Here is a 19364-nt window from a genome sequence, read left to right as displayed (position 1 = left end):
TGTATTGTGAAATGTGTATGGTAAACAGACTGCACGAAATATATTAACATTTGTATTACATCAACAAGAGGAAATATAAAACACGTGTATCTTTAAAAAGATGTTTAATTGGAATGTCATCATTTTAACCAGTGTTGTTTACTATGTATGAGCCAAGCTCACAATTTCTATAATAAATCAAGATGAGTATATTTATTGACATCCAATTACTGATACAACCAGCTTAGGATCAGTCTAGCTACAATTCATTTTTCCTACTTAAAATATTATAAATGCTGTGATGCTCACAGAAATTTTGAAACTTAATTATCTTCCTTTTGTTACGATCATGATTACTGAGCTGGGAGAATGGGGTTGCTTGAAAATGCAGCAATGAGCATGGCAGTCCATTGATGGAAAATATCATTGACAGGGCACAAATTCAATTCAGTTCAGTTCAATTAATTATCATCCATTTTATCATATACTTGATAGAGGAATTGTCATATGGAAAAAGAGAGAGAGAGCACAGTTTATATTTTTAACAAATAAGGGAAATAACATTTTCTTAGTTACACTTTAACATTTTCTTGAATAAACTTTACATATGTTATCTTCTTTTTCATGCAAGACCAAAAAACAAAGGTTTACACAAAAAAAAATCAAAATATGAGCACTATTCATTCATTCATTCTTTATTGATCCACTGAATCATTTTGTGTACAGAGAGTACTACATGACACAGGATAAGTCAGTATAGTAGTTAAACATTTTAAAAATATATAAAACCAAATTAAATACAGCTAGCTTACACACTTGTATGGCAGTTATAGATTACAAGATAGTATTAGTATACTCATAAGTCGTTCAAAATTTAGGTCAACAAGGCCTAGCACAGATAAGCATTACATAATTTATACAATAGTTAAGATTTACTAGATAAATATAATAAGCACATACAAGTAGATCAATTTTCTACGGTTGGTTAGGCCTTATTGAAAATTACATTTTGAAGATAAATTATAGTACAGAAAGATAAGTGTGCAAATACATTCTTCTTCTCCTTCTTCTTCTTCTCCTTCTTGGTGCCATACACTTGTAGTGTGTCGGCTGCTCACAGGTGGCATTCCCTTGCTTCTTGAACCAGCTCACCAAAGTTGTTGATGTCAGTCCATGTTTTGAGATTCTATGACCACGATTGCTTCCTTCTACCTGGCAGGCACTTTCCTTCTATTCTGCGTTCTAGAATTAATTGCAGAAGTTCATATTTCTTCACCTCTCATACTGTGCCCCAGGTACGACGTCTTTCTTCTTTTAATAGCCCCCATTAGTTCCCTATCCACCCTGGCTCTACACAGCACTTCAGCTTTTCTCAGTCCATGGTATTTTTAATAACTGCTGCAAGAACCACGTTTCTGTTGCTTCTAATCTCTTTACAGAAGCTGCTTTAATTGACCAAGTTTCCGCTACATAGAGTAGGATAGGGATAACATAGCATTGTACGACCCTTATTCTCAAATAGCGGCATGTCTGTGTGTCATCAGCACATATTGTAGCTTTCAAAACTTTTCTTTGGCAGCCCCACAGCAAATATTAATTTCCTGATCACAGTCAAATTGCGGATTTATCACAGATTGTAGATATTTGAATATGGTTACTTTCTTGATTTTACTACCACTAATGACTAGGGACATTACATAGAAAAATCACATTCAAAATATTCATGTAAGTTATAATAATAATAGTCATTATTATTACTTTTACCTCCATGGTCATAACCAGGTGATGTTATATCTGTGAAAATGGTGAAGAAGTTAAAAAGATATATGAAAAGATAAATAAGAGAAGCATATCACCCAATGGAAAAGGAGAACCGGAATTTAAAAAATGGCCACACAAAATTTTACTCCTTATGACCAAAATGGGTAAAATACCAGCCAGTGAAGGAAGTATGCACATGTATTTACTGCACTAGTTTGGACTTTGATTCACCATCTGCAGTGACACAAGAAAGTACACAGAGATGGACCTGGTGCTTTTATGTGTATGTCAAGAGTCTCAAGATAAATTTTGCAGAGAATACCAGTTTGCTTCAGGATGCTGCACAACAATTTCACTGGCAGAACATTCAAGTCACCCTTCATCCTCTTGTGGTGTACTTTAAAACAGATGGTTGCATTAAATCAGTTTCATTGTGTTGTATAAGTGACTGTGATGATACAAACACATTCTGTTTTCCAGAAAACTGCTCTCAGTTATGTATTGGAACAATTACCACTCATCCAGCATGTTATGTACTTCAGTGATGGCAGTTCTGCACAGTACAAAAACTTTAAGAACTTTTTAAATTTGTGTCATCACAAGCAAGATCATGGAGTAACTGCAGAATGGAATTTTTTTGCCACTAGTCATGGCAAAAATGCATGTGATGGAGTTGGTAGTACTATTAAGCAATTAGCAACAAGGACAAGTTTACAGTGTCCATATGAGAGTCACATTTTAAGTTCAAAAGATCTGTTTACATTTGCCAAAACTCATGCTCCAGGAATAGAAACCTTTACGTTACAACAGAGGAGACAACGAAGTTCACAAACATGTTACATGGGACACGAGTGAATCATTATTATTATTTTTTTTTTTTCAAACCACTGAATGAAAACAAGTTCCAGATAAAGCGTGTTTCATCATCTACTAAATTCATTCAAGTTCTGCTCAGAATTCAAAACACTGCCTCTAACACAATTAAAGAAGAAACATTTGTCACAGCTTTCTACAATAACCAGTGGTGGCTTGGAAAAATTCTAGAGATAAGTGAAGAACACAAGAGATGCAAAAGCCAAGTTCACAAGTCCAAGTGGCCCTTCCTCAAGTTATTCATGGCCACTTCACACTGATGATTGCTGGATACCTTACGAAAACATTTTAATGACTTTGCCTGCTCCTAGTGCAAGCACGTGTACTGCTCGTTTGATCATCATTTGTGACCACTAGGCAAGAGTCACAAAATGAAACCTGTATATTATTATTTATGTTCTTTCTGTTTTAAATCATTAAATAGAACAAACACCCTTCTGATTTTTTTTATGTTGAAATGTGTGACAACAGGAATTCTTTGGGACAAAATTTAAAATGGTGGAACTTCTGAGTTTGACAAAAAAATCATGAAGTTTGTAAAAAAAAGAAAAAAAGGTTGAAAAATGAATTTTAATTTCAGATTTGCACTTATTTTTATGCACAGTTGCAGCATTTTTATAGTTCAGTGATATAGTTGATAGTTGGTCCTTTTACCTCTCTAATGACACCAAATTGAATGAAATTGATTTTTAAATAAGGGAATTATAATAGTTAAATACTTTCAACCTACCTTTCATACTAACATCAGATGGAGAAAATGCTATACATTTCAAAATAGCCCCCTGACTACTGTTTTGATCCAAAAAAATCTGTAAAAATTATTTTATCACTTTCTATTTATGTACTTTCTTACACCAAATTTTCACAAATATCTGTGACATGATCGTAATGAGATTTATTTTTTTGGGTGATTTTAAATGAAATGATCCTTAAGTGTCTGTGATTTTTGACCTTGAGTCTAGAGTTAGGTCTATCTAAAACATTTCTCACATTTTGAAAGGCCAAGTATTGCCCACTCTGATTGTACATTCCCCATGTACAGTGAACAACTAATGTACCACGAAATTTCTAGAACATTTAGGAAGGGGATTTTGAAGAAAATAATTTATAAATAACGAAAAAATTTCAGATTATTTCATCTTTATGTAAAAATATTTTGAAAGTTTAAGAATTTCAGGCATTAATGTCATAACTGATAGTTAGCACTCCCTCCACTTTATCATTTGTCAAGTCACATCCAGTGGCTATTCATATTTTCAATTGGCACAGTCCATATCAATTCAGGCAGGCTAGGATAAAATCTTACCTACATAGTCTCATATGTTATTGAATTAAGTGTATTTTAAAATGATGGACTAAGTAAGGAACACATTTTTTATTGTTTTTTTTCTCCAAAAATATTTCTGCTTCAAGATACAGCCCTCCAACGATGACACTGGGCATACCATTTTGAAGATGCAAATTTTGGAAAATTTAAAATGCTGTATCTCTGTAACAGTTCTAGATATTTTGTTGTTGTTTTCTTTATATGAAAGATAAATGCTTTAAGTTTGCAAAGAAATCCTCAATTTGGTCTTATCTGTCAAAGTTCTTTTACTAGAGCATTCTGAGCTTTCTTCATAACTTATGGAAAATGTTTGTTTTCAAAAATACTAATCCATAAAATTTCGATTTTTTTATGTTTGCTATTACCATATAGTTCTACATTCCCTGAAAAGGAGAGCTCCCACTTTTAGGTTGAACACATTTTATAAACAGTTCAAATTTTTGCCATTCATAAAACCTGTTTTATTACTACATTATCATATAACAGGTTTATAAAAATCAAAACCTAGCCTTTTTTAACATAATTTTAGTTTTTAAAGATGAGTAAGAGATTCATTTTTCAAGCATTTTAAATGGTTCCAAAATGTATGTGAAAGGTCCAAAGACTTAAAGGCTTCAATTTATACAACTTTTGTGCACTCTGTTTTGTACTGAAATTAGCCAGTCAATGAACTAAAAATGTGTTCCACTGCTTCCGTATCTTCCTTTGATGTAGAGTGGTACTTTCCTGTTGAACCAAAAGGAACTGGAGCACTTACAATCGTGAAAACTTTGTGAACAGAAAGTAAGCACTGATGGTGTTGTTGCTGTTCTTCAGCTGGTAACCTATATCCAGCAAATGGTGCGTGTAGTAGCATAAAGTTCACTACAATTTCATTTACTCATAACTGATGTCTATAATCTCTTAAATCCACCAGTCACAAGCATACACACATGCCACAAACATCCCCCTTCTCACGTTGGGAATCTGAATATTATCCTGCTGGTTCTGAAGTGTTGGCCAAACGAACAAAAGTTCTTCTTTCTTGATCTTTAAAGTGAGTGCAATATGAGTTCGCACATCACCTTTTTGAGTTCAAATATGTGTCTTTTGAATTCTTTTCAAAGAAGTAGTTTGCTTGGGCCATTCTTCTTTTTTCCGCTCATGGAAATCTTCGATTTCCTCTTTGGACAAAAGAATGAGGGCTGTGGATATGTAAGATTTTACGACTCTCACAAAATCCCCAGCATTTTGAATCACAACTGTATTTGGTCTTGTAAGATTAAGTTTAGTAGCATGGTCCTTCAGTACTTTTCCTACACCATCACAAGGCCCATTCCCATACCCTGTCAGTTGGCACAATCAACTTCGAATACCATCAGAAATATTGATGATCATCTCTGCCCCTGTTCACAGTTGAAGAATTTTGTGCATTGCTAGCAAAGCATGTGCTGAGTCATGTCCTGTGTCATCACTTATAACTGCAACAGTTGTGGTCTTGTTTTGAAAATATGTCATTCCTGTAAAAATTGAAACCCAGTCATTACTCAAATGATACCCTTGTACTTCTTGTGGGAGAATTACACATCAGTTCTCAGCAAAATCACAGTGAAGCACTAAACATAGTACTTTAGCCTCTACACACCCTTTCACTTCTGCAATGTGTTGTTTTTGCAATTTCTTCAGAAGCTGATGTGTTACTGCTTTCACGGACTATTTACCAAGTTCATAAATGAAACTGTCACAGGCAAAAATTTTCTTAGTTTATTTTCATTCCATGTCACATATGTAATTTCTGCAGAGTTATCTGCTATGTCTTCTAGACCAAGTGTCTGTAAAGACAGTCCTCCCTTTCCAGGACAGCCAGCACATTCTCGAAACAAACAAGTCTCTCGCTTTGTGTCACAGACTACTCATGACTTCACACGCCCAACCAAGGTGTCATATGTCACGTGCTCCAGTAAGTTCTTCAAAGTTACCACACAAAGTTCAAAGTTTGCACTGTACACACATAAACAGATGTGACTAGGTGGTTGTGGAACTACCCACATAGGGTGTAGTGCATAACATTTTGATCTTACAATGTGTGAAGTTGTATAGTTGCTCTTATAAATTGCAAAAGATTCTTTAATACTGTGAGTCATGTACCTCCTCATTTTCACAACTTTTTGACCTTCAGTTGTTACAGGGACAGTGTCTTGTTGGCTCCCTGGTGAGAACAGTCCCATTTATCTTCCAGATAAAATGACTGCAGTATTTGAACTTGAGCTCTTCTACAGGATGACCATAATAGGGATTTGATCTTCCAAAGACTCCTTTTACAGACCTCACATTTCTTGATTTGTCAATCATGTACTTTGATACTGATGGAATGTTGTTTGAAATCGTTTTCTATGAAAATGTCTCTGGAATAATAGTTAAAACTTGCACCTTTTCACTGTAGGATGCACAATATTCAACAGCTGAATTGATATTTGTGAAAAATTCCTGGCAAGAGTGCTTTGGTTCATTTTCTTCTGAAGATGGAATTTCTACTTTGAAGAGTGTGGTCAGTGTTGCTGTATTGTATTCATCCATAGCATTAGTAATTTCTCTTTCTCTAAATGCAAACAGCTTATGACTCGACTCCACTGACCACGGTTTCTTAATGCCTACAGCCGTAGTTGACTGATTCAGGGTATTTAATTCTTCCTCTATTGATGCAAAATCTGCATTGTGCCACCATACCATGGGAGGCTTCACTTTGTTCAGATACTATCATTGTTGTGATTCTGCCAAAACATTTGGAGCACAAAATGTCATCACTGGAAACATCTTCAATTTGAAACAGAATCTTTAAATGAGAACTCTTATTCCCAACCTGAACAAAGTCTGTTTTTTGTTTGTCTTATATATCACTCTTTTATGGATATGCAAATAGTCAACACACTTCACTCTCCTATGGCCCCAGTCAGAAGACATTTCAAACAGTCCTTTTCCCAAAACACACTGCAACTATGTCAGCTGGCAAATTCCTCACGAAACACGCATCTCACTGGATGGTCTCAGATTTCTTAGAAGCCTCTTCAGTAAACAAATTAGCACTGAACAACTACAATACAGAAACCTGCAATGAACAACCACGACAAAGAAACTGACAAGAAACTATGACAAAGTGTAAGAAATATCTGCAACAATGGAAGTGTAAAGAAATAACTGCAACAATGAAAGTGATAAGAAATAAATGCAATGAAGACAATAGGAATAAACATTGTAACAAAGAAATTAGTAAGAAACAACTTCAGTGAGGACATACATTAACCTTGAAAGTTAAAAAAATGATTTTTTGAAATAAAACCTATCCAACTTAAAAGTGGAAGCTATCCTTTACAGAGAATATAGTACTACATGGTACTAATCAACAGAACTCTGAATGTGGCTCTCCTAAAATCCTGCCCCAAAATGAGATCCATCCTTCATGAAATCCTCCCCACTCCACCAAGAGTTTCTTTCCGCCGTCCACCTAACCTTCGTAACCTCTTGGTTCATCCCTATGAAATCCCCAAACCACCTTCCCTACCCTCTGGCTCCTACCCTTGTAACCGCCCCGGTGTAAAACCTGTCCTATGCACCCTCCCACCACCACCTACTCCAGTCCTGTAACCCAGAAGGTGTATACGATCCCCAAAGGCAGAGCCACGTGTGAAAGCACCCACATGATTTACCAACTGACCTTCCTACACTGTGACGCTTTCTATGTGGGAATGACCAGCAACAAACTGTCCATTCGCATGAATGGACACAGACAGACCATGTTTGTTGGTAATGAGGATCACCCTGTGGCTAAACATGCCTTGGTGCACGGCCAGCACATCTTGGCACAGTGTTACACCGTCCGAGTTATCTGGATACTTCCCACCAACACCAATCTATCCGAACTCCGGAGATGGGAACTTGCCCTTCAATATATGCTCTCTTCTCGTTATCCACCAGGCCTCAATCTCCGCTAATTTCAAGTTGCCGCCACTCATACCTCACCTGTCTTTCAGCAACATCTTTGCCTCCACACTTCCGCCTCAACTTACATCTCTGCCCTTACTCTTTGCCTTTAAATATGTCTGTTTGTGTCTGTGTATGTATGGATGGATATGTGTGTGTGTGTGTGTGTGTGTGTGTGTGTGTGTGTTTGTGTGTGTGTGTGTGTGTGTGTGTGTGTGTGTGTGTGTGTGTGTGTGCGCGCGAGTATATACCTATATATAATTTTCCGGGTCACCTGAATGTCACACTGCTGGATAACTTTTGCCCCATATCATATCCCATTCCAAGAGTAATAGACCTGTTGTCATTGGTGCATCCAAAAAAGGAAGTACTTCTTTACTCAGATCTCCTCTGATAAGTAAATGGAATAAAAAATGACAGACATTGTATTTAGGACCATTTGAATTAGCCTACATACCCCATGCTGGTACACCCAGGAACCCACAAAATTAAGCGACTACATGAACAAAAAGATTCAAGAAATGCTACCAGTATGGAGAGTAAAAAATGCTCATTTGTTCAAGGTACAAGAAATTATAACCTAATGGGTGCTGAAAAGTACACATACGTGATAAAAATATTCTGTATACAACGTATATGAAAATATGTGAATTAGTTATGCAAGTATGCACTCTTCACTAGCACAGTGGTACTTATAGCTAAATGCACATGCTTATAAATAGTAGAAAGTTATATAAATGTAGTATTAAGTAATTATTTCCCGACAACTGAAATTTACCACCTAACTGTAATTATAAATGTTAAGTGCTATTTACACTACTCCTCCACATTTTGAATGAGGAACAGTTAATGAGAGAGGCAATGAAATGTTAAGAGGGTGATAAGAATGTTTGAGCAGTTGACAATAATCATTCAGCAATTCCTTCTCCCTGCACAGTTGTGGTTCATCAGTACGGTTGCATGTCTGCTGATGGATCGTACAATAATCAAAACCGGTCATCTTATAATGAACATTCCTTCTGATCTAGACCTTTATAATTGACTGCAAATATTGTATTGTGATCGCTAATTTTTCCAATAATGTTTTAAAAAATAAATAAGTATGTGGAATTAATGTCTGCACAGGGACACAAGTAATACCCGATGAATGAACTAGGCATAAATGAGACCACATATGGTAGTAGATGATACACAGCTTTTTTGATGTTTTACTGTAAGATATAACATTTTGTAGCAGTGCATTAAGTGAATCAAGTGATGCACTGGGGTTACAGGCTCTCGATTTAAACAATGCATATATAGATTTCGATTTGAGGTTTATGGTAATGGTTGTAGAATGAAAGGAAAGTGAATCACATTGAACCCAGCAAGTCATTTCTTCCTTTTCCAATAAGTTAAATAATGAGATTGAATAGATAGCTACTCTAAATGATTCTGAGTGCTCTATAAAATATGGAATTAAAACCAGGTTTTATTGTGGATCCCATTTGTTTCTCTGTTAGTCCTTGCTGTTGAACAATATTTCCTGGCTAAGCTTGGTGCTGGTGTGTTTAGTGGAAAATACATGACAAACGGACAAATAGCAACATACCCACTTGGTAACAAGGTACTGGCTGTTTCCATATTGAACATTGGCTAAAGGTGTTTGCAGTCCTGCCATAGAGCTTCTAGATTAAAAAATAGTTATTACAGTTATAATGAATTATTTCATTAATGATAGGACAGTACAATCACATAGGATTTGGGGTGTCAGTCTGAAGGAGCTATAATGGGAGGATACAATATGGTCTGATATGTCTGTAAATGCAAATTGACAACATAGGCACTGGCATTAGCTAGTCTAACCACACACACATGAAGTAGTGTTACACCATGGATGCAGTAGGAAGAGCGTTGTGTGAAACCGAACAAAACACTGTAAACAGAACTTACTTGTAAGCAGGACCTTCAGGAGGAAGAACACTCTTCAGTGATGCACGAATGAAGGAACAATGGTGTCACTAGCACTCATTGACTCTTGTGAGGTGCCAATCAGGATACAAGGTGGAATTGTTAAGAAATAAACTATGTGGCTTGGCCACTTTAGAAAACTTCATGATCTGTGTAAAGGGTGGTAGAACTGCATGTGGCTAGCTACATGCATGCATGAGCAGCAGTTGTACATTCATGAACAGTGGTGTACTGTTATAGAACATGTGAAGAGTAAACAGTGGGCAGACAGCAACTGTGTAGCAAAATATGTTTCTTTTTTATGTTTATTTGTGATACTTAAGTGTCAAATTATTTCATGTCACACTGCAAGCTATCTTTTGCTGTCATCGTGAGGGTCCTCCCTTTCGATGCCTCAAACCATGCAGACTGGCCAGAACAACAGACAGCACACTGATGAGCAGAGAAACAAACAATGAGAATAATTTCCATTTGTTTTGTACAACTACAATGCTAATAAAATAAATTTGTAAAACCCAGCATCTCTCCATGCACCTTTAATAACAAAAATGATGAAAATTATCAAACTCAATGTAATAAAAATCTGCACCTGAAAGAAAAATTAATAACCTATTCTCATGTCACAAAAAAGGAAAATAATCTGTTTCCCATAAAGCAAAGAAAAGCTTACTTGGCCGATATACGAGGGTGGTTTGAAAAATTCTCGGAACATAATAGAAAAAAAGTACTTAAATCACTGAAGCTTTTCTTATTTTTCAATGTAATCTCCTTGTAGATTAATGCACTGCCAAGGCCAGACTCAGTCCACCATCTGTGGCCAGAGACATTGGTCATGTGTGTCTTTTTGTTGTGCCTGTCTACAAGTCAACAGCTTCACTGTATAGTGCATAGCAGTCTCCCTTTTCATAATATTGCCAGTAGTCCATCCTGGATTTTCCATTGTTCGATATCCTGTTTTCAGTATGTTCTTGGATACCTAAACTCAAGAGTATCGTGCAAGAATGAACTTCAACAAGGTGATTGCATGGTGCAATCTGACCTTAAAAACTGCTCAAAATAACCGGTTTCTGAAATAACTAAATTTCAGTTTCTTTCTTGCTATTACTTCCAGTACAGCAGAAGAGTGAAATATGGCCCCTTATCCAAATATGGCCACCTCATCTAAACTCTTCAGTAAATGGTGCGTTCAGGTGGTATTAGCATAAACTTTTTCAGATGGCACTGGTAAGCCAGGCACAGTGCATGAAAAGAGAAGCTTGCTCTGTGACAGTCCTGAATCTTGTGTTTTCTGTTCAGTGCAAAGGTGAGTTAATTACAAAATGTGTTTCACAGTGAAATATGAATATTATAAAACCAGTTTTTTAATCACAAAAAGTCAGCATTCATTGTTTTACCTTGGATTTGCATTCAAGCACCATCTGTGCTGTAGGTGGTACCCTAATATGCCAGATCTAATTATGGCCCCTTGGTCATATTTGGTTAAATATCTTAGCATATCTTTAAGTAGTTTCTCTTCCTATTCTCAAATGACAAAAGATGAAACTGGTTTAAAAATGTAATGTTCAGTGTAGTTAATGCTGATCAAGAGGAAAATGTGCCTATTAAGTAAGTGGTACATGAATTTGGGACACTGAGAACAACACTCAGGACATATATGAAGACTCCAAAGTTGAAAAATGCTGAATTAACAAATGTTTTGAATGCTACAGTAGATTATAAAACTTGCAAGGGGCTCAGCTTGTTGAGTAGTATAAAATAATGGAGAAAAGTTATTATGGTTTAGATGCAGGTGATGCTAAAGGTATGGCTTTTCAACTAGACATTAGAAATAAAACTGAGCATTCTTTTGACTCTCAACAAGGACTCACAGGTTGCAACTTTCCATGAGATGCCATCCAGATGTTTCCTTAAGAACACCATGGATTTGCAAAGGAGAACACAGACAATTGTTTTTATTCTAAAACGGGAAATGGAGAAAATAAAACAAAATCCTATGAAAATTTTTAGCGCTGATGAACCAGATTTTATGATAATTCAGTATAACTCTAAAAAATTGCTTCTGTAAAAAGCAAACATAAAATTCACTGTGACAGTTTATTCCACCCATGATAATTTTTCCATGAAATTAATTTCAAGGCTGAATTACTTGATGGAACTCCTCCAGGTAGAATCGGAGCAACTCATGCTTATGGTTGGATACAGGTGGATTTATTCATGAAATGGTTCCAGCACTTCATCAGTATTGTCACACTGTCCAAAGATGATCCAGTGCTCTTAACTGTAGATGGGCACATGACACAGACATATGCAACATTGATGTTATTCAGATTTGCAGAGATAATAGTGTTTCCATAGTTTACCTACCTCCTCACTTCACTGATAAAATGGAACCATTAGATGTTTCTTTTATTTTTCCACTAAAATTATACTATGCTAAGGAAATTGAAAAAGGGCTGAGTGTGGATGAAAGCAGAGTATTTAATCAGTATCACATTGGCACTCTGATGGACCATGTGTAACAAGAGCTTCAAATATGTCAACGGCCATCAGTGTGTGTAAATACATGGGAATTTTCCCCTTGGATGAAAAAAACATTGGTTTACTCTTTATACAACCAGAGCCTACTGCTGAAGTTCACAATCAATGCATATCATTGACAAGGAGTGGTACAGGGTATACTCCACCACACACCATAAGGTAGCTTGCAGAGTATCTATGTAGATGTAAGTGTAGATCATCTCAGGAAATTCTATCTTTGCCTCCCATTAAATCAAGTACTTCCACCCAACGAGTTTCTGTTACCCTTATCACAGGCTCACTTTACAAAAATATTACTGTGGAGTTACATTAGAAGAAGCAAGACAAGGAGGAATCAGTTGCATCAAGAACATGGGTTGCAAAAACTGAAAGAGGAAAAGAAACATTTCTTCCTCTGAATCCTCTGAGGATTCTGAAGCTGAAGAAGATTTGGATTTAAATTCAGATGATATAGATGTTAATGATGAAAGTGATGGTGGTGAAGATGCAGCATGTCCATTGTGAAGTGAACTGTATCTGCAAGACAACAAAGATGAAAAGTGGATTCGATGCAAACCATGCTTTTTGTGGAGCCACGGAAAATGCAATGTATGAATCTCAGGTAAAACGACTTTTATTTGCACTCTTTGTCTGAAAACTAAATGTTTATACTTGAATATTTTCTACTATTAACTATTTTTTGTAAGTTATAGTGTGTTTGGTGATTTTGTTACTAACTCTCAAACTTTTTAATGCATTTAATGCATAAGGACCTTATTTGGATTACGTATCTTTCAAATAAAGGGAAGTCACTTTTTTAATATTATCATTACTTCTTACATTTTTCATTGATGATGGTGAAGCCCCACGGTTCTTGATAGAGTGTAGGGGAATGATGCAGGAGACCAGCACCGTCGTAATAGACGAGGTCCTAATGGAGGTGGTTTACTGATAACTTCCTCCAACCATAATGGGGATGAATGATAATGATGATGATGACACAACAACAACCAATCATCTCGGGGCAGGTGAAAATCCCTGGCCCCACCAGGAATCGAACCCTGGAGCCCGTGCTCGGGAAGTGAGAACCTTACCTCAAGACCATGAGTGGTGGACTCATTTTCTTTAGCATAATATAATTTTAGTGAAAAATAAAAGAAACATCCAATGGTTGCATTTTATCAGTTAACTGAGGAGGCAGGTAAACTATGGGAAACACTATTATCTCTGCAAATCTGAATAACATCGATGTTGTAGATCACTGTGTCACAGAGGTGTTACAAAATGTGACCTAACCACAAATGGTAAATATATTATATTTGAGTGTGTAATGAAGCATGTACTATTCTCTGTTCCAGCAAGTTAATGGATTTACAAGTGATAACAAAAAAGGTGGCCATATTTGGGGACCTTGGCTTAATAAACGTAAACTTGGAACAAAACTCCAAAAATTCTAATAAATATGTGGTTGAGGCTGCAACAGAAATTGGTCTTACTGTCTCCAGAAAAGACTGCAAATGTGAAGGTGATGTGCATGGTTACAACGAGAGTGCAAGGTCCCAAGTTGATGACTTCCCTGTATAATCACTTTTTGATGCTATCAGTTTTTCACCCTAAAGCAACTGCAAAATTAAGGATTAAGTTATTATCCCAAGTTTATATCACATCAATAAAATTATAGGTATATCAATCAAATTTACGTTCTCTTCTGAACAACATTGTAGATGTGTTATCCATATGTGACATCACAAATTTGTTGTGCCTGCTCCCATTTTTAATCTTTTATAAAAAGGAGAGCATTTTACATCATTGCTGCCACACTTTGTAAAATATTTCCAGACTTTGGTGGTACCATGCTCCAATGCAGTTGATGTATCATTTAATAGGCCATGTCACACAACAACAGGTACATTATTGTCTCTGCAGTGTTACCAGTTCTTACATCATGTGCTTGCTACTGGTTTCTAATTGTAGGCATTCTTATTAAAATAACATTGATTGCTTTTATCCATTTCTGTATAATCCCATATTTCAAAGTAAGGGAAATTTTACCAATAAATATCATTTAGGTAAAAAAAAATACAAAAAAACAAACATTTTAGCACTGCTGCTCTGGCAAACCTACGTGCTGGTTTTTTTTTACCCAATCTTTAGCAAAAAAGTGAAAAGAACCTGTTATAACCAAGAGCAGTCAACTACTGATACATATCAGTTATTCAGAACTAAAATACCAGTATTTGTTTTAACTGGTCAGTTTTTCCCATTCCTACCTCAAAGAGCAGCTACGTACAAAAAAATATTGAATGTGTACTAACCTTCTTAGTTGTGTGCACTATTACTCCAGCTAACTTTTTGGCTTAAGTGCCTTTACCAGTTTTGGTTTTAAAGTAGTGGACCAAGTCAGTTTAGTGTATGAAATAGTGCCTTTTGTGACTTTGATGATCTGTACGATTTGTACAATGAGATGAACTAATATTCAGATGTTCCATAATTATACTGCTCATATCTCTATGCAGCCTCCAGTGGCCTCAAAATTTCATACAGTCCCCCAATTAGCATTTGCACTTAGAGAAGCTGTTCAAACATAATTTGCATGGCTTCACGATCTAAGTGTCAATTCCCCAGTTTCAGTGCCTCAGTGAGCAATGTCTATGGTTCACTTTAACAAATGTAATGGGTTTATACATTTGTAGTGATTTTATGTCCACTATAAATCCCCAAGTAAACACTGGTCTCTACCATACACCTTTCTTAGATGATTTGTTAACTAAATTGGCCATGGGCAACTATTTTTCAAAAATAGATCTAAAGAAAGCAAATCTACACCAATGACACATTGTGTAAGCTGCTAGTCTGAAATATGCTGTTTGGCTTGTACAAATGCTTTTCAGGGTTTTGCAGTGCACTTGACATTTTCCAAAAGTATTTTAAATAATTGGTTCAAGGTATTTTACACTGTGTTGGTAAAGGTAGAGGATATCATTGTTATAAGGTTGACTCAAGCAGAACACCACAGGAACCCTGAATATCTCCAGATGTCAGTTGTGAAAGTGCAGTTTCCATGCCCTCATTGTCAAATATCTGGGGCACATTCTTAGTCACAAGGGTATCACACCATCATGCCAACACATTGATGCTATCATTATCATGCTGACCCCTATTAACCTTGAGCAGTTGCAGCCATTCCTGGGTAAAATCCCATACTGCTCCAAGTTTATTCCACAACTGGCCCAAATTGTGCAACCCCTAAATCAGCTAAACAAGAAAGGCATCAAATTTGTGCCACGCTGGATTAGCCGAGCGGTCTAAGGCATTGCAGTCACGTACTGTGCAGCTGGTCCCAACAGAGGTTCGAGTCCTGCCTCGGGCATGGGTGTGTGTGTTTGTCCTTAGGATAATTTAGGTTAAATAGTGTGTAAGCTTAGGGACTGATGAACTTAGCAGTTAAGTCCCATAAGATTTCACACCCATTTGAACATCAAATTTGTGTGGCTGGCCACTAGTAAACAACCTTTTCAGTGTCTTAAGGCCAGTTTTGAGATGATGCAATGTCTGATACCATATACATATTGACATTCACAATGGATGTGTCAAAATACAATACTGTAGCAGTTTTGTCTATAAGTTGTTAGGTGGTTCTGAAAGGCCAGTCACCTTCATCTCCAAAATACAGAGTGCAGCTCAGCTCATCTAGTTACAGATTGAGAAAGAGACTTAAGTGATCATTTAGGGGAAAAGAAATTCCATGTGTATTTGTATGACAACAAATTCCACCTGATGACTAACAGCAATCCCTTGATTTCATTTTTCTGGCATTGCTCCACTCTCCCAGAAAAGGTGGCACAGTATCTACAATGCTGGGCATTGTTTTGAAGTGTGTATCACCCACCGCTCAATATGCTACTGCATATGCTCTGTCTTGCTCATGGCCCCAATGTGGAAAGTAATTGCCAGGATACAGTTTGTTTTGCCCTGGACCAACACAGTGGCTAATAGATATGGGGGTGCATGAGGCGCATGCCCCTCCCCCCTCCCCTTGTGGGACCACCCACATTGCCACCCGCCCCGCCCCCATCAGTCAGCCTGCACACTATTTGTTCATTTCTTTCATCAGTTGACTCGACTGAATCGAGTTATCGAGTAGTTGTACTTTCCTATGTAGCACGTGCATCTGTGTCATTGTATTTTATACGTTTCTGTCTGGCACATAGATAGCTAACACATACCCACAAGAAAAGCTGCTTGTTTATGTCATAAGATGGCATTGTCTTGTATATGTGTATAATCAGTTTAAATAAAACTTTCTTAAACTTTGCATGTGACTTTATTATTTTTTATTACAGTAAAAGTAAAGGTAGCTCAAGATATCTTCAGTGCCCCCTCCATGAGGTTTTTCTGTATCTGTCACTGGACCAATGTCTACAGTAAACTCTGGAAGAATCCTCAAGGATTATATGTAAGGTAGCCATGGTATTGTCCTGCAACCTGGTACTGCAGAAAGTTTTGTAAGTGGTACAGAAGGAGTAGTCAGAGCATGTTTCCATCCAGACTGCACTGGTCTGTCACAATCATTTCATGCTGTGTTGCTGACTCAAGGCCACAAAGGGCATCTTACCTGCCAGGTCATTATTCCACTACTGCCACTTCTGTACAGCGTGCTCTGTCAATCAGGTAGCCCATGTGCAGTGTTTCTCTTCACGGCCCTGTGCTGACTACCATTGACAGAGGATCCACATTGATTTTTCCAGACTGTGTATGGAAGCTGTGTAGTTGCTGGTGTTGACACCCTCTCAAACTTCCATTATGTGGTGTGGATGCTGTCCACAACCACCCCTGCTACCAATGAATGCACAGAATGGGTTCAGGAAAAACAGGTCTACAGAAACAGCTGTATATCACTTCTTGGAACACTGTTTAACTGCAATAGGTAATGAGGACTTATAGTGTGGAACATTATTAGATCTATCCAAGGCATTTGATCTCACCAGCATTGGTTTTTTGCTAGAGAAACTGCATTGCTATGAAGTCCATGGAAAAGCATACAGCTGGCTTCAGTCATACCTGTGCAACAGGTATCGAAGTGTTAAAAATAATGCATAATGGCACATAACATTACTCAACATATCAGAAAGTCAGCTTTGGTGTACCCCATTATTCTGTTCTAGGCCATCTGCTCTTCTTAGTTTTTATTAATGATTTTTTTAACTGTCTAACAAGAGCAGAATCAGTACTTTTTGCAGACGATATGAGACTTTTTATCAAGGGAATTAGTGAAGCTGACCTACAAGAAAAAATATCTGCAACAATGAATGAGCAGCTAAATGGATCAAGGACAATTACTTAATTATAAATGACAAAAAACACTTGGATTAATTTTAGGCAAAATAAGTAAAAAATAACACACGAGTAGAGTGTAGTTAATAGAACAAACTTCTTGTACAAAAATTTTAGATGTATGGCTGGACAGTAACTTAAGATGTGAAAACATGTTGAGCTATTGAGTAAAAAACTTAGTAAATACTGTTATATATTAAGAAAACTTAAAGAAAACTGCCATTTTGGAACAGTACTATGCGCCTTTTACTGTTACATACAGTCATCTAAGATAAGGTATTATATAGGGGAATACAGGTTTCACAAAAAGTTTTTTTGCACTCCAAAAGAGATCTATTCATATTCTGAAGGGTTTTGCCTACAGAGGTCCATGTACAAGTCTTTAAGCAGTTGAAAATTTAGACCCTCCCTGATTTACTCATCTATGAATCAGTATGTTTCCTCAAGACAAATCAATAATTCCTTTCTCTAAACAGTGAAGTACACAAGTATCAAACCAGGAAAAGGCATGATTTCCACAGAAACACACACTGAAAAGCCCTGTATCAAAATAGTATGATGTATCTACCCAAAATAATGTTCAATGCCTTACCAAAAGAAATAAGAAACATACAAAAGTTACATATATTTAAAAAAAGAATTAAAGAGGCCACTATTTGATCAAAGTTTCTATGATGTTGATGTATTTCTTTCTAATCTATATGCCAACTAGACTCACATCCCATTGAAGTTGCTTTATTGACCAAGTAGCCACTAACATAGACTGTGTTGTAAACTCTGTACACCTATGGTTCTTAGATAACAATGTTGTAATTATAAATGCAAAGTTACCACCTTGGGAAGCCTTGGTCAAACATGTAGTAAGAGAAAGCAGAAACTTTTCAGAAAACAATATTCTAAATTTTCATCCCACATGGGTAAAGAAAACTGGCTGGCAGTCTTCCAGTCACAAACACTAGATGATAAGTATGAAGCGTTCCTAAACGTTTCTCCTATTACTTCAACTACCATTTTCCTTTAAAATAAAAAAAAATAAATACATTGTTCCTGGTTATTGCAGGAAGTGGGTCACTCGGGCATTACAACTTCCTGCAAAAGAAAGAGGGAGCTTTTCTTACTGAGCAAAACAAACTTTGGCAGGAGTGTTCAGTTTAAAAAATACTTCGTTGCTTATAAAAAGATATTGAGAAATGTTGTCAAGACAGACAAAAAACTTCATTATAACATACTTCTCAAAAATTCAACTAACAAAAGTAAATGTATGTGCAGATATTTAACACTAATAAAGGTAGGACTGAAAACGTTACAAAAAGTAGTAACCTAGAAATAAATGGAAGATTGATTACTAACAAAAAAGAAATGGCTCATGAATTCAAGTTCTTCTTCAGAAACTCATTGAAAATCTTACTAATCAATTAAAGAGTAACCCCATGCCGACCCCTCTTTCGAGCGACCCTGCTGCTTCACTGTTCCTATCACCACCTCAGAAGCAGAAATCGAAAATACAATGGGCCAAAAAATAAGAAAGGTTCTTTCTGCTAGACAAGATAAAATCCCTGGCTTCCCTTTTCACAGATGTTCAAATATAATAAGTAAGCCTCTATCACATGCCATTAATTCTTTATTTTTGGAAGGCATGTTCCCTAAATTGCTTACAATAGCAAAA

The sequence above is a fragment of the Schistocerca gregaria genome, chromosome 7 (genome assembly GCF_023897955.1).
Source record: "Schistocerca gregaria isolate iqSchGreg1 chromosome 7, iqSchGreg1.2, whole genome shotgun sequence".
Lineage (NCBI taxonomy): Eukaryota > Metazoa > Arthropoda > Insecta > Orthoptera > Acrididae > Schistocerca > Schistocerca gregaria.
The sequence above is the reverse complement of the archived record's forward strand: the minus strand, read 5'-3'. Positions refer to the sequence as shown.